Source organism: Delphinapterus leucas, chromosome 14, assembly GCF_059928025.1.
Source record: "Delphinapterus leucas isolate spDelLeu-1000000601 "Yukka" chromosome 14, BTC_Dleu_Yukka2, whole genome shotgun sequence".
Taxonomy (NCBI): domain Eukaryota; kingdom Metazoa; phylum Chordata; class Mammalia; order Artiodactyla; family Monodontidae; genus Delphinapterus; species Delphinapterus leucas.
In genome coordinates this window covers 85671694-85684012 of record NC_143142.1, presented here as the reverse complement: position 1 = coordinate 85684012, position 12319 = coordinate 85671694, and the positions used below count along the sequence as shown (strand labels likewise).

Genomic DNA, 12319 nt, shown 5'->3' with positions numbered 1-12319 from the left:
CTATCAAAAGCTCTTGCTTCAGGAAGGCAGGTCCCTGCAGAGCAAATGTGCCCAAGCACCGTGAGCGCCGCCCACCCCTCCGCCGCCCACCCGCACTATGGCCCAAATGGCGAAGGGCAAGCGTGCGAGTGATGGGCCCACAGTGCCACGGGCCAGGGAGGGCATGGTGCTGAAACACACGTGCTACGGTGACTGAGGACACCCTCCAGCACACGGCCGAGAAAATTAGGGCTCAGCTCAGCAAGCAAGTAGGGACTGGCCGAAGTCCTCTGTAATCATGAAATGCATCAGAAAAATCACCGAATAACGGTTTTGTGAAAAGTAATGGGAAGAAACTGTATCAACAGAAAGCCCTGACTCAAGCAGTTTCAAGAGAGAAAGAGATGGTGACAAACCACACCTGGAAGCATCTACCACCCCCGCTGCCCCCTGCACTGCACGAATTCAGTGAGCACCTTCCCTCCCCGCAACCCTGAGCTAACGAAGGATGTGTCCCGGTCAACGTTTTGAACAAGAGAAAAGTATGTGTATACACGTGGTTCAAACAACCCAATTAAGAAACAAACAACAGAAGAAAATACAGCACCCTCCAGAAGTGGAGGTCCTCCCCTTCACCTTCTCCCTAGTAGAGCTGACAGTGTAACCTGGCTTTGGGTCACGAGGCTGGAAGTGAACAGAAGGATCCAGACATGTGCGGGAACAAACCTTTACTGAGTGTAGCAGACACTTGCAAGAAAGTTCATTTATTTTTCTCTTACCTTAGTCCCACAAAGCAGGATCGATCATTTCCGTATCTTTAAGACAGTTATAACTTTTTACAAGGCACAAAGCTAGCAAGTGATTACAAATCTTATCGTGTCACTCCTCTGGTTACTTCACTGGCTTCCGGTTCTGCTTAGTCCAAAATCTTGAGTCTCTCCTCTCCCAGGGCCCTGCACCCAGAGCACCAAGGGCCACACTCTCTTCCCCCAGCAAGCCCCTCCCCTGGGCAGGCCCAGGCCTCCAGGATGCCTCATTTCCCAGGGGGGCTTTGCAACACCGCCAGGGAGCTTTGCAACACCGCCGTCCTACTGAGTTCCACTTCCCTGTGGCCACCCTTGGTCCTAAGAGTTCTTCACTTCAAGCAGGCAGCCCCACTGCTAGTTTAAGTTCTATCTGTACCTCTGGTCACTGTCTGCTCTCTCACTATGCCAAGCCCCATACAGGCAAGGGTCACAGTTCAGTCCACAACCCTCTCCCCCAACCTGACAGGTGAACTCAGGCGTTTCTTCTATTTACAATCTTAAGGGGAAAGTGGATGACTTAATTGGAACTATTAGAAAAGCACTACAACAGAGACTTTATGTAATTTAACAAGCTAATTCTCACGATATCCATGACTAGATAGGTTCCCAAACCCAGTTTACACATGCAAAACCTAAAGCTGACAGACGTGGGCTAAGTTTCCCAAGATCACACAGCGAGGAAGTACCAGAGCTGGCTCAAAACTCAGCCAAATTCAATTCAGCTAAATTATTTCAATCAGATAATAAAATATTATCTCATTATCAGACAATAGTTTTTTCCACCATACCATGCTGGCAATCTAGATAAAACTGGAGGAGAGGGATCTATTTCCTTAATTTCGATTATTGAGGTCTTTAGAATAGTTTTATAATAGCATTTGCTGCTTTCTCTTTTGATTATTAAAAGCAACATGTTGTAGAAAATACAGAAAAGCTTGCACCTCTAGGTCCATCAATTTTTCTGAACAGTACATACATTAAAAAATAAAACTGGGGACATTCTCAGCATGTCATTTTAACATCTTTTTAGAAGCTCTTAAATTATAGAAGTAATATGTGTTTGTCATTAAAAAAAAAGCCATTGCAATACTGGGTTACATAAAGTAAAAAATGCACAGTATCCACACACCATCTAAACTTACCTCTGAGACGGCCAATATTAACAGCTTGACGTAGACTATCTGTATGATTCTTTACGCTCATACAAATATACATGCAAGGACTAAGCTCCCGCCACCCGCCCAAACCCCTTTTTGAGAAAGAAATAGTCCTACCAGGCACACTATCTTGCAACTTGCTTTTTGCGTGTAGCCGCCTATCACGGTCAGGCCAGTACAGATGCATGCACTTGCAACTTGCTTTTTGCGTGTAGCCGCCTGTCGCGGTCAGGCCAGTACAGATACATGCACTTGCAACTTGCTTTTTGCATGTAGCCTCCTGTCGCGGTCAGGCCAGTACAGATGCATACACTTGCAACTTGCTTTTTGCGTGTAGCCGCCTGTCGCGGTCAGGCCAGTACAGATGCATGCACTTGCAACTTGCTTTTTGCGTGTAGCCGCCTGTCGCGGTCAGGCCAGTACAGATGCCTGCACTTGCAACTTGCTTTTTGCGTGTAGCCGCCTGTCGCGGTCAGGCCAGTACAGATGCATGCGGCTCATGTTTAAGAGCTGCATATTTGTCTGCCGCATGAGCAGTCCCATCCTGGCAGGCACTTACATGGCTTCCAGTTCTTAGCCGCTACAACAACAACGTATCTTTACACGCTAGAATATTTATTCCGTAAGATTGTTGCTTAACAGTAGAATTGCTGAGTCAAATGGTATGTGCATTTTAATTTCGAACTCCTAATCTGAAATTAGGAGTTTGGGATTAACATATACACACTACTATATACAAAACACATAAATCAACAAGGACACACTGTATAGCACAGGGAACTCTACTAGTATTTTGTAATGGCCTATATGGGAAAAGAATCTGAAAAAGAATAGATATATGTATTTATATGTGTAACTGAATCACTCTGTTGTATACCTGAAACTGACACAACATTGTTAATCAACTATACTCCAATATAAAATAAAAAATTTTTAAATAAGATAAAAATAAAATTTAAAAGTATGTCTAGCTTACTTTCTCAGAGTTTTAGCAACTCACTCTCTCCCAATGACATATGAGATTTCCAATTTTCCAACAAATGCTCCATCACGGCTCATTCTCAACCTTTTAAGGTTTCTACCAGTGGATAAAAACTGGCACTGTACAGTTTTGATGTACTGACAACTAGTGAGGTTAAACATCTTTGCATATATTTACCGGTAATCTGCATGTTAAAATGCCTATTCAGATTTGTCTTTTAAAAAAAATCAATTTGAGGGAGGTTTCTGTAAATTAGGAATAGCGACCTCCTGTGAGGATACTAACTGTGTATTAATCCTGTACCTGTCTTATGTGTTGCAAATATTTTGTCATAATTGATTGTGAAACTTTGTTTACTTTTTTCCCACTTCTGTTTCTGTTTTTCATGTCTTATGTAACCCTGAGGTTATATAAATATTGTGAAGTTTGTCTCCATCATTACTTGACTATGTAAGAATTTAAAATAAAAATGCAATTCATGTGAATATTTTTAGAACTAAGATATAATGTCTTTTTATTAATTATTTGACATCTACTTCTTTGTCTTTCTCCTTCACACTTCAATTATTAAGTGTCTGTGGTTGATAAATAAAAGATTCGAAAACACAATTGTTTTAATAGTTCTATAGTGATCTTCTGATGTCAGATTATTACTGAGCTACTGAACATCATTATATCTAAAGAATACTTGTTACTTTATACTTCGTTTTTAAATAGAAAACATCATAGTGATTATCTGTCAATATATAAAGATCTAATTACAATAACAAAGATCAATTTTCTTGTATTTCAACTCCAATTTTTCAATATCTTTACTCTCAAGAGTCCAGATAACAGAATAAAAAATAGTATAAGAGAAATGTGGACTTTCACAGTCTAAAGGATGTTTTAGGTATGCATATTTAGATAAATGTCTACATACCACAAGCAATAGAAATTATTATGTCCTAAAGTAACAAACAGATCAAAAATGCACGTTTAGAATTTAAGATACTTCGCTTACCTCCCCTTCTGGATCAAAAGTATCCCTACACTAGCTTTTATTAAACCCTGGATCATATCTTATCCTGCAATGTCAACTCTGTCTCCATGGTCTAAATGATTGTTTTCTCTCCTGTACTTTTATAACTCAGCCAAGGACGAGGGGAGCTAGCTGTCTTTCTTTGGTGGGGTGACTACTACCTACCCCTATTTTGCTTGGTGCAAACACAGGCAAGTTCCTTTGTGAACTTATCATTTTCTAGAGGTCATTCAGACCATAATTTCAGGCCTCAGCCACTATCCTGACGGTCCTTCTTAGGAAATTGGACCCAGTGGGAACGTTTTCTCCCTCTGCTTAGTCCATGGGTCAGCATTTTCCTTCCCTTGTAGTTCTTAATTCCCTTAAGTGGCAATTATTTAAGACACAGTTAGAGAAGGTGCAATCTACATTCATCCAATAAAATCTAAATATTAAAAAGGACAGAAAAATTCAGCATGGTTACTAAGGATAAATGGGACAGCATTTAGCATCTGAAAGGTACCAATGAAGTGGTACATGAATAAATGGACAAAATTTCTGAAAAATGATTGGAGGTAAAAAAAAATTAAGACAAACTAAAAGCGCATACTATGTGTCAAAGAGACGGAGCATCTTAATTATAAGAGGTTAATATCACAGCCAGAGTCAAGAAATAGGTGGAAAAATCACTAATAGATACTGTCTGGAAATCAACCCAAAGATAGCAGACATACAAAATCTAAATTTTAGATTTTTCAATAAGCATATGATAAAAATTAGATTAGTACTGTGGTTCAAAATACACTCTTAACAAAGGTAACTTATTTGTGCTAAAAGCATTATGCTTGGGAATGATATCACCATGCCTGTGGAAAGACATATTAGAAAAATTATGATCACTGCATGGACATAATAAATGCTTTCAAAGGTCAAAGGTTGTAAAAGAAGCCAAAGGAGAAAGGAAACAAGTTTGAACCATATGTAGCTCATTCATAAGCAAATGGCAAAATTACTGGAATGGGTAAAAAAGAGGGAATGAATTAAAACGACAAGCTATTCATGAAACAAATACTATAACAGATAAGCTGTACGTCTGTGGAATATAATGCTTCCAGGTCTAGCAGGTATCATCTTTATGAATACACCACCCTTTCCCATAGTTTATATTGAAGAGAAGGTAAATAATTGTGAAATTTTAAGGACTAACTTAAATCCAGTTGCATATTTAAATTTTTAAAACTTGATTTGGTCTTCCATTTAACTGACCATCTCCCTGGTATATCAAAAAGCAGTATTTTGCCAAGAAACTCCAACATGTGATATCTATGAAATATGGTAGGTACATTTAAAACTGGGTTTAAAGTGGATATTCATGTAGACAACTGAACTCATTCCATTAGGACCACTTTTAAGGTTTTAACTCCTACAATTAAGAATGGTCTAATCTCTAATAAATGAATCTCTTATTCTACAGCACTAAAAATGGTCTTGCTTCTAAGATTAAACCCTGACTGACAAAACACTTTTGGGATCATGATATTTAATCCAAATATCGCATATAACACAGTCAACTGTCTACTGTAAGATAGCAGCATAATAGTGGCTACACTGAAGCCAGGGCTGGCTTCCTATTGCGTTACTGGCCTTATAAGTTTGGGTCAGTTACTTTACCTCATTTTCCCCTCACCATTAGATTGGGAATAATGGTAGCATCAGGCTGTTCTGAAAAGTAAATGAGATGATTCTCTTGAAAACAGCCTAATAATTTGATAAACAGTGAGTGCTCACATGAAATTGTTATTATTACATAAAATATGCTCAGCTGCTTAGAATAAAATGGAATTAATTCAATGCTACTTTCTAAATATTTCCTATGTTCTAGAGAGTAGGAAAAAAAATTATTGTGAAAGACCTAATAAGACTAAGTCAACTAGAAAAGAATTATTACAATATATGGATTTCTCAAATTCATGATTTCCCTCTTTCCTGGAGTATTTGTTGCTCTGCTGCCTTATTATGCTCCTTCAAGCCTGAGCTCCAAGGAGGGGAGTCTTTCCTGGTGCCCTACACAGATCACCTCCCAAAGCATCTTTGACATTTTCTGTATGGACCTTAGATAGCAAATTGGGTATTTATTTGTGTGGTTGTTTAATTAATGTCCTTTGTCCACTAAATAAATCATTTCTACTAAGGCAAGGACCACACTCACACCGCTCACTGTCGTATTTTTGAGGCCTAGCACGGTGCAGTGGGGCATACCGTGGGTGGAGAAAGCCCAACATTTGTTTGGTGACAGCCCACCAGGTCTCAACATAAAAGTAGTTACAAATTCTCAAGCAAAATTTCTAGTCACTTCAGAACGTTTAAAATGTGTTTTGCAACACATTAAGAAGTAGAATATCAACGTCATGAACTCAAGGAAGTTTACAAGACCTTCCCCATTTTAAAAAGTTATAAAAGTTACTGATTTAAACTTTTCTATATGATTCAGAAGTCGTCACCAGATATAGTGAAAATGATTTTCATTAATAATTTGGAACTATTATAGAAAGGTTAGAGTACTGTATTTCTGAAATTTGTTGGTGCCTTGTTAATCTGATTCTACAGGGTAAAACTTGTAACTGGGATCTTCATATCACAATTTTTTAGAATTCTATGGCTTGGGGTTTTACATAAGGATTCATATCAGAGACAAGAGCCCTACCTGTGGCTGGCTTAGCCATATAAGGAAAGAGTCCCACACTTGCGGAAACCTTACAGGAACTCCCATTTGCTCAGGAGGTAGAAAGAGTGGGTGGGAGGATGGTCTTGTCCTGCACTGTGTGGAAGCTCAGGGCTCACTCAGAAGGGCAGTGATAATTCCCTAAGCACACAGAAGTGCGGTATAACCAAATATAAATAGTAGATAAGATGCCTGCATAAATTAACATGTTGTACCTTCAGGTTTAACTCAAAACCTTTAGGCCAAGAACATTCCATTTTATCTGTATCATGATGATAAACTATTGTTTCTTACATGTTGAGTGAAAATGATTATACATACTCATGTAGTAGGTGAATACCCTGACATCGTAATGCCTAGAAGATGAACACACCCAAATGATCCTGCCACAAATAATAAAACTATACAGCCCTGGATATCAAATGTCTTTTTCAAGGTAAAAAAGATGTTTTAAAATTTGATATGTTCAAACTGAGCATAAAACATCTTAAAAATGTCTTTCTAACACATTTTCTTAGACACAGAGAAATTGGGGTGAAAAAAGAAAATATATTAAGTGCTATTACAGAATCATATCTAAAAACAGAATCACTTCTTTGACTGGTAAGAGACTCATGAGATCTCAAAGCATACATCACAAAAAACTTCTTTTCATTACATACAGGGGGGAAAGGCTAGAAATATGGACAAAGAAGATATATAAGGATGACATTAAAGTAAAGCAAACAAACAAAAAACACCCTAAAGTGTCATTCAGCCACTTTTAAAGAGCTATTCCTGCTTTATTTCTCTTGATTCTTCAGCATTTTACTGCACGTTCTATGCAATCCAAGCTTTCAACTCAATCCCCTTATAATCCACTTTACTGACCCCTCGAAGGGCCACTTCTGCCTCTAGGTGTCCCAGCCTGTCTCCTCTTCCCACCTCTTTAAATACTCAGTTCTTACAGTCAAGTACCCTTCAGCTTGCCTTCTTGCACTTCAGATAAATCATCTTTGTTGACACTCGAGTTGCAAAACTTACAGCCACCTTTCCACCCCTGTAGCAAACACTATTTCCAACACTCGTTTTAATAGCAAGAGCACTTACAAGTCATTAAATAACATTATAATTAAATGTGCACAAGAGGGACCACATCTGGCACCTATTCTGTCCCTCACTGAAACATGAAGCTTGCTCTGTCTGAATATCAAGGTTAATCTGACAAACCTAATCCTATCCATGGGTTATTTGTAAAACACCCAAGAAATACCCTAGTTCAGTATAGACTGGATGCTCTATAAAAATGTCAATAGAGTCAACAAATGCTTCGTTACTAAGATAAAGAATGTTAAAATATGATACTTAACTGGGTGGTAAGTGGGAAATGTCATGAGGATGGAATATTTTAAAGAAAATAATAAACTTTAAGAGAAACTAACTGTAATACCACCAAACAGTATTCTAAAATTTCAAGAGAACTAACTGGGCATTTTCATGTCCTGTCATTTTACACCAACCAAGTCTTTAAAGCAAAAATCTATTTATTAGAAACAGTCTTTGTTTCTAATCAAAGGATAGGACAGGATATATAAACATGAATATGCAAGTGATGCAGGTCACTCTGTTCATATAAAATACAACTCAGAATATCTATTCTTATCACTCAAGAGCAACACCTACTGGCACAATTAAAAAGAACCTAGAAGGCACAGAGTAATTTCAATTCAATATTTTATTAATTAAATACTTATAGAGCACTTAACATACGCCAGGCACTACTTTAAGTACTTTACAAATATTAACTTATTTAATCACTCCAAGACATTTATCACTAAAAGAGATTAACTGACATAAACCCTACTTCAAGATGCAAAAGGATCTATTACATTACTTTGAGATACAGATTCTATTTAAGCCAACAGCATCCAAGTCTGTCCTTGCCAACATCTGGAAAGAAACTGGTATTATCATTCATTCTTACTTAGTGAGCCAGACAACCAATGTGGAGGAAATCCTGAAAGGCAGTTCCCCCAAGAAGAGTTCTCTCCCCCCAAAAAAAGAAAATTAAATTTTATATTCAATGCAATGTTAATAATTTATACTAATTGCAAAGGAGTCTTGCCTTTTCCTTTATAAACAGGAAGTCACTTATGCTAGGTTCTTATTTTAAGCATGCATTAAAATTATGATTTTTCACAAGATGAAAGAATGCCTCTGCCAATCACACTGACATGCTACTCACAAATGGCACTAATAGCTGTGACAAGAGTGAACTGTCTGAGCAGAGCTTTTTAAGAAGGATCTAGACCAGCCATCAAAACCACAATTTTATCTAGATGGGCCTATGCTATATTCTGCTGCAACAAAAGCTATTAGGTGATTTAAGTGACTACTTTATTATGATGGAATTTCATCTATTAAAAGAATGTATTTAAGTGTTTTTAATCTTACTTAGATATAGAAAAAAATGGAAAAAATAAGAAAGTACAAGCATGTCTATAAGCTAAAATATTTTGCTCCTTCGTATTTTTCCTGAATAAATAAACTTTGCAAATTTATTCAATCATTTATATATTTCAAATGCTCATTAGCACATATCATAAAACATCTTTTTGGTCTACTTAATTTTACAGTGTCAAGCCCATTAGTATAATTTCTGTGTTAACTTCCCAATTTTCATTTTCTCCATCCCAATCAACTTCCTTCTCTAATGACCCCTCACCAACAGAGATACCTATTTAAAATTTTCCAATATGGATATGTGCATAAAATATATAAGATAAGGGTAACTGGGGTTTTTTATATTTGCAATTAAAAAATTTTTAACTTTGGTAAAATACGCATAATATACAATTTACCATGTTAGCCATTTTTTTTTTTTTTTTTTTTTTTTGCGGTACGCAGGCCTCTCACTGTTGTGGCCTCTCCCGTTGCGGAGCACAGGCTCCAGACGTGCAGGCTCAGCAGCCATGGCTCACGGGCCCAGCCGCTCCGCGGCATGTGGGATCTTCCCGGACCGGGGCACGAACCCGTGTCTTCTGCATCGGCAGGCGGACTCTCAACCACTGCGCCACCATGGAAGCCCATGTTAGCCATTTTTAAGTGTACAGTTCAGTAGTATTAAGTGTATTCACATTGCCGTACAATTGATCTCCAGAATTTTTTCATATTCCCAAAGTGAAACTCTGTACCTACTAAAACATCATCTCCCATCCTCCTGTCCCCCAGCCCCTGGCAACGACCATTCTAATTCTTGTATCTATGAGTATGACTACTCTAGGGACCTCATATAAGTGCTACCCTACAGTATTTGTCTTTTATGACAGGCTTATTTCACTGAGCATAATGTCCTCAAGGTTCATCCATGTTGTAGCCTGTGTCAGAATTTCCTTCCTTTTTAAGGCTGAATAATATTCCATTGTATGCATGAGTCACATTTTCCTTATCTATTCATTCATTAAAAGACGTTTGGGTTATTTCTACCTTTTGGCTATTGTGAATAATGTTGCTATGAATGTGGGTGTACAAATACCTTGAGATCTGCTTTCATTTCTTTTGGATATATACCCAGCAGTGGAAATGTTGGATCATATGGTAGTTCTATTTTAAATTTTTTGAGGAACCACTATACTGTTTCCATAGCAGCTGTGCCATTTTATGTTCTCACCAACAGTGCATAAGGATTTCAATTTCTCTACACTCTTGCCAATACTTGTTCTTTTCTTTTCTTTCTTTCTTTCTTTTTTTGATAGATGTCATCTTAATGAGTGTGTGGTGATAGAGCAAATTCTTTAAAAGTGGATTTCTTAGCTAGTAAGAAAATTATGAGGAATTCAAAATACAAAATTGGTGAGTACTATTTAAAATGATGGCAAAGCTAACCAGAGAAGAATCATATTATAAGCAAAAAGTGAAAGCCTTTTCTTATTTATCAATATAAAGGATTAAGAAATAAGAATTTCTGGTCACTATATTCTGAATATAAATATGCATATCTCATTTTATTTGTTCATAAGCGTTTTGAATGATTGGTTGTAACAATTATCAGGTACGGGAAGCTCTCCTCAGGAAGTCATTCAGGAGCAGGACAAGACAGTGAACAATCAGACAGATTCTCAATGAGTTAATATTACATTACAGAGCAATGAAGAGATGGGGTACATAAAACTGAAGGAAAACACATGGACCCAATTATGGGAACTTAAGGATAAAATTTAAAACCAATGTGGGCTTAATTTTAGAAACTGGTATGGTAATAGAGAGGAAAGAGATGGATGCAAAGAAACATTGCCAACTGATTTAACAAAAGTGCAAAGGCAGTTCTACAGTGAAAAGATATTGTTTTCACCAAATATTGCTCAAAAAAATGATACCTATATACCAAAAAAAGAACTAACCTATACCTCATGTTACAGAAAATTGGACTCAAAATAGATCATACATCTAAATATAAAATGTAAAAGCATAAAGCTTCTAGAAGAAAATACAGGAGTTAATCTTGGTAACCTGAGTTAGGAAAATAGTTTTCAAATACTGTAACAAAAGTATAAACCATAAAGGAAAAACAATAATAAGCTGGACTTCATAAATATTAAAAACTTTTGCTCTATGAAAGACACTGCTAAGAGAAAAAAAAAAAAGTCACCACCTCAGAGAAAGTATTTGACATATATCTGCCAAAGGTCTCATATCAAAAATACATTAAAATTCTTAAAACAGACTGAGGAGCTTCAAGATGGCGGAAGAGTAAAGACGTGGAGATCACCTTCCTCCCCACAAATGCATCAGAAATACATCTACACGTGGAACAACTCCTAAAGAACACCTACTGAATGCTGGCAGAAGACCTCAGACCTCCCAAAAGGTAAAAACTCCCCACGTACCTGGGTAGGGCAAAAGAAAAAAGAATAAACAGAGACAAAAGAATAGGGACGGGACCTGCACCAGTGGGAGGGAGCTGTGAAGTAGGAAAGGTTTCCACACACTAGAAGGCCCTTCACTGGCAGAGACGGGGGTGGGCAGGGGGGAAGCCTAGGAGCCACGGAGGAGAGCGCAGCCACAGGGGTGCGGAGGGCAAAGCGAAGAGATTCCCGCCCAGAGGATCGGTGCGGACCGGCACTCATCAGCCCCAGAGGCTTGTCTGCTCACCCGCCGGGGCGGGCGGGGCTGGGAGCTGAGGCTCGGGCTTCGGAGGTCAGAGCGCCGGGAGAGGACTGGGGTTGGCGGTGTGAACACAGCCTAAAGGGGGCTAGTGCACCACGGATAGCCGGGAGGGAGTCCGGGAAAAAGTCTGGAACCGCCTAAGAGGCAAGAGACCATTGTCTGGGGGTGCACGAGGAGAGGGGATTCAGAGCACCGCTTAAAGAGGATTCAGAGACGGGCGCCAGCCGCGGCTATCAGCGCGGACCCCAGAGATGGGCATGAGACGCTAAGGCTGCTGCTGCCGCCACTAAGAAGCCTGTGTGCGAGCACAGGTCACTCTCCACACCGCCCCACTGGGGAGCCTGTGCAGCCCGCCACTGCCAGGTTCCCGGGATCCAGGGTCAACTCCTCCGGGACAATGCACGGCGCGCCTCAGGCCGGTGCAACGTCACGCACGGCCTCTGCCGCCGCAGGCCCGCCCCGCACTCCATGCCCCTCCCTCCCCCCCGGCCTGAGTGAGCCAGAGCCCCCGAATCAGCAGCTCCTTTA

The 12319-nt window shown here is 39.1% G+C and overlaps 1 protein-coding gene across 3 annotated transcripts in view; it reads right to left on the bottom strand.

The window, feature by feature from the left end:
- The window catches only part of ZNF407 (zinc finger protein 407), a 422449-nt gene that overhangs the window by 115146 nt on the left and 294984 nt on the right, over positions 1 to 12319 (bottom strand). The gene's annotated exons all lie outside the window — the stretch shown is intronic.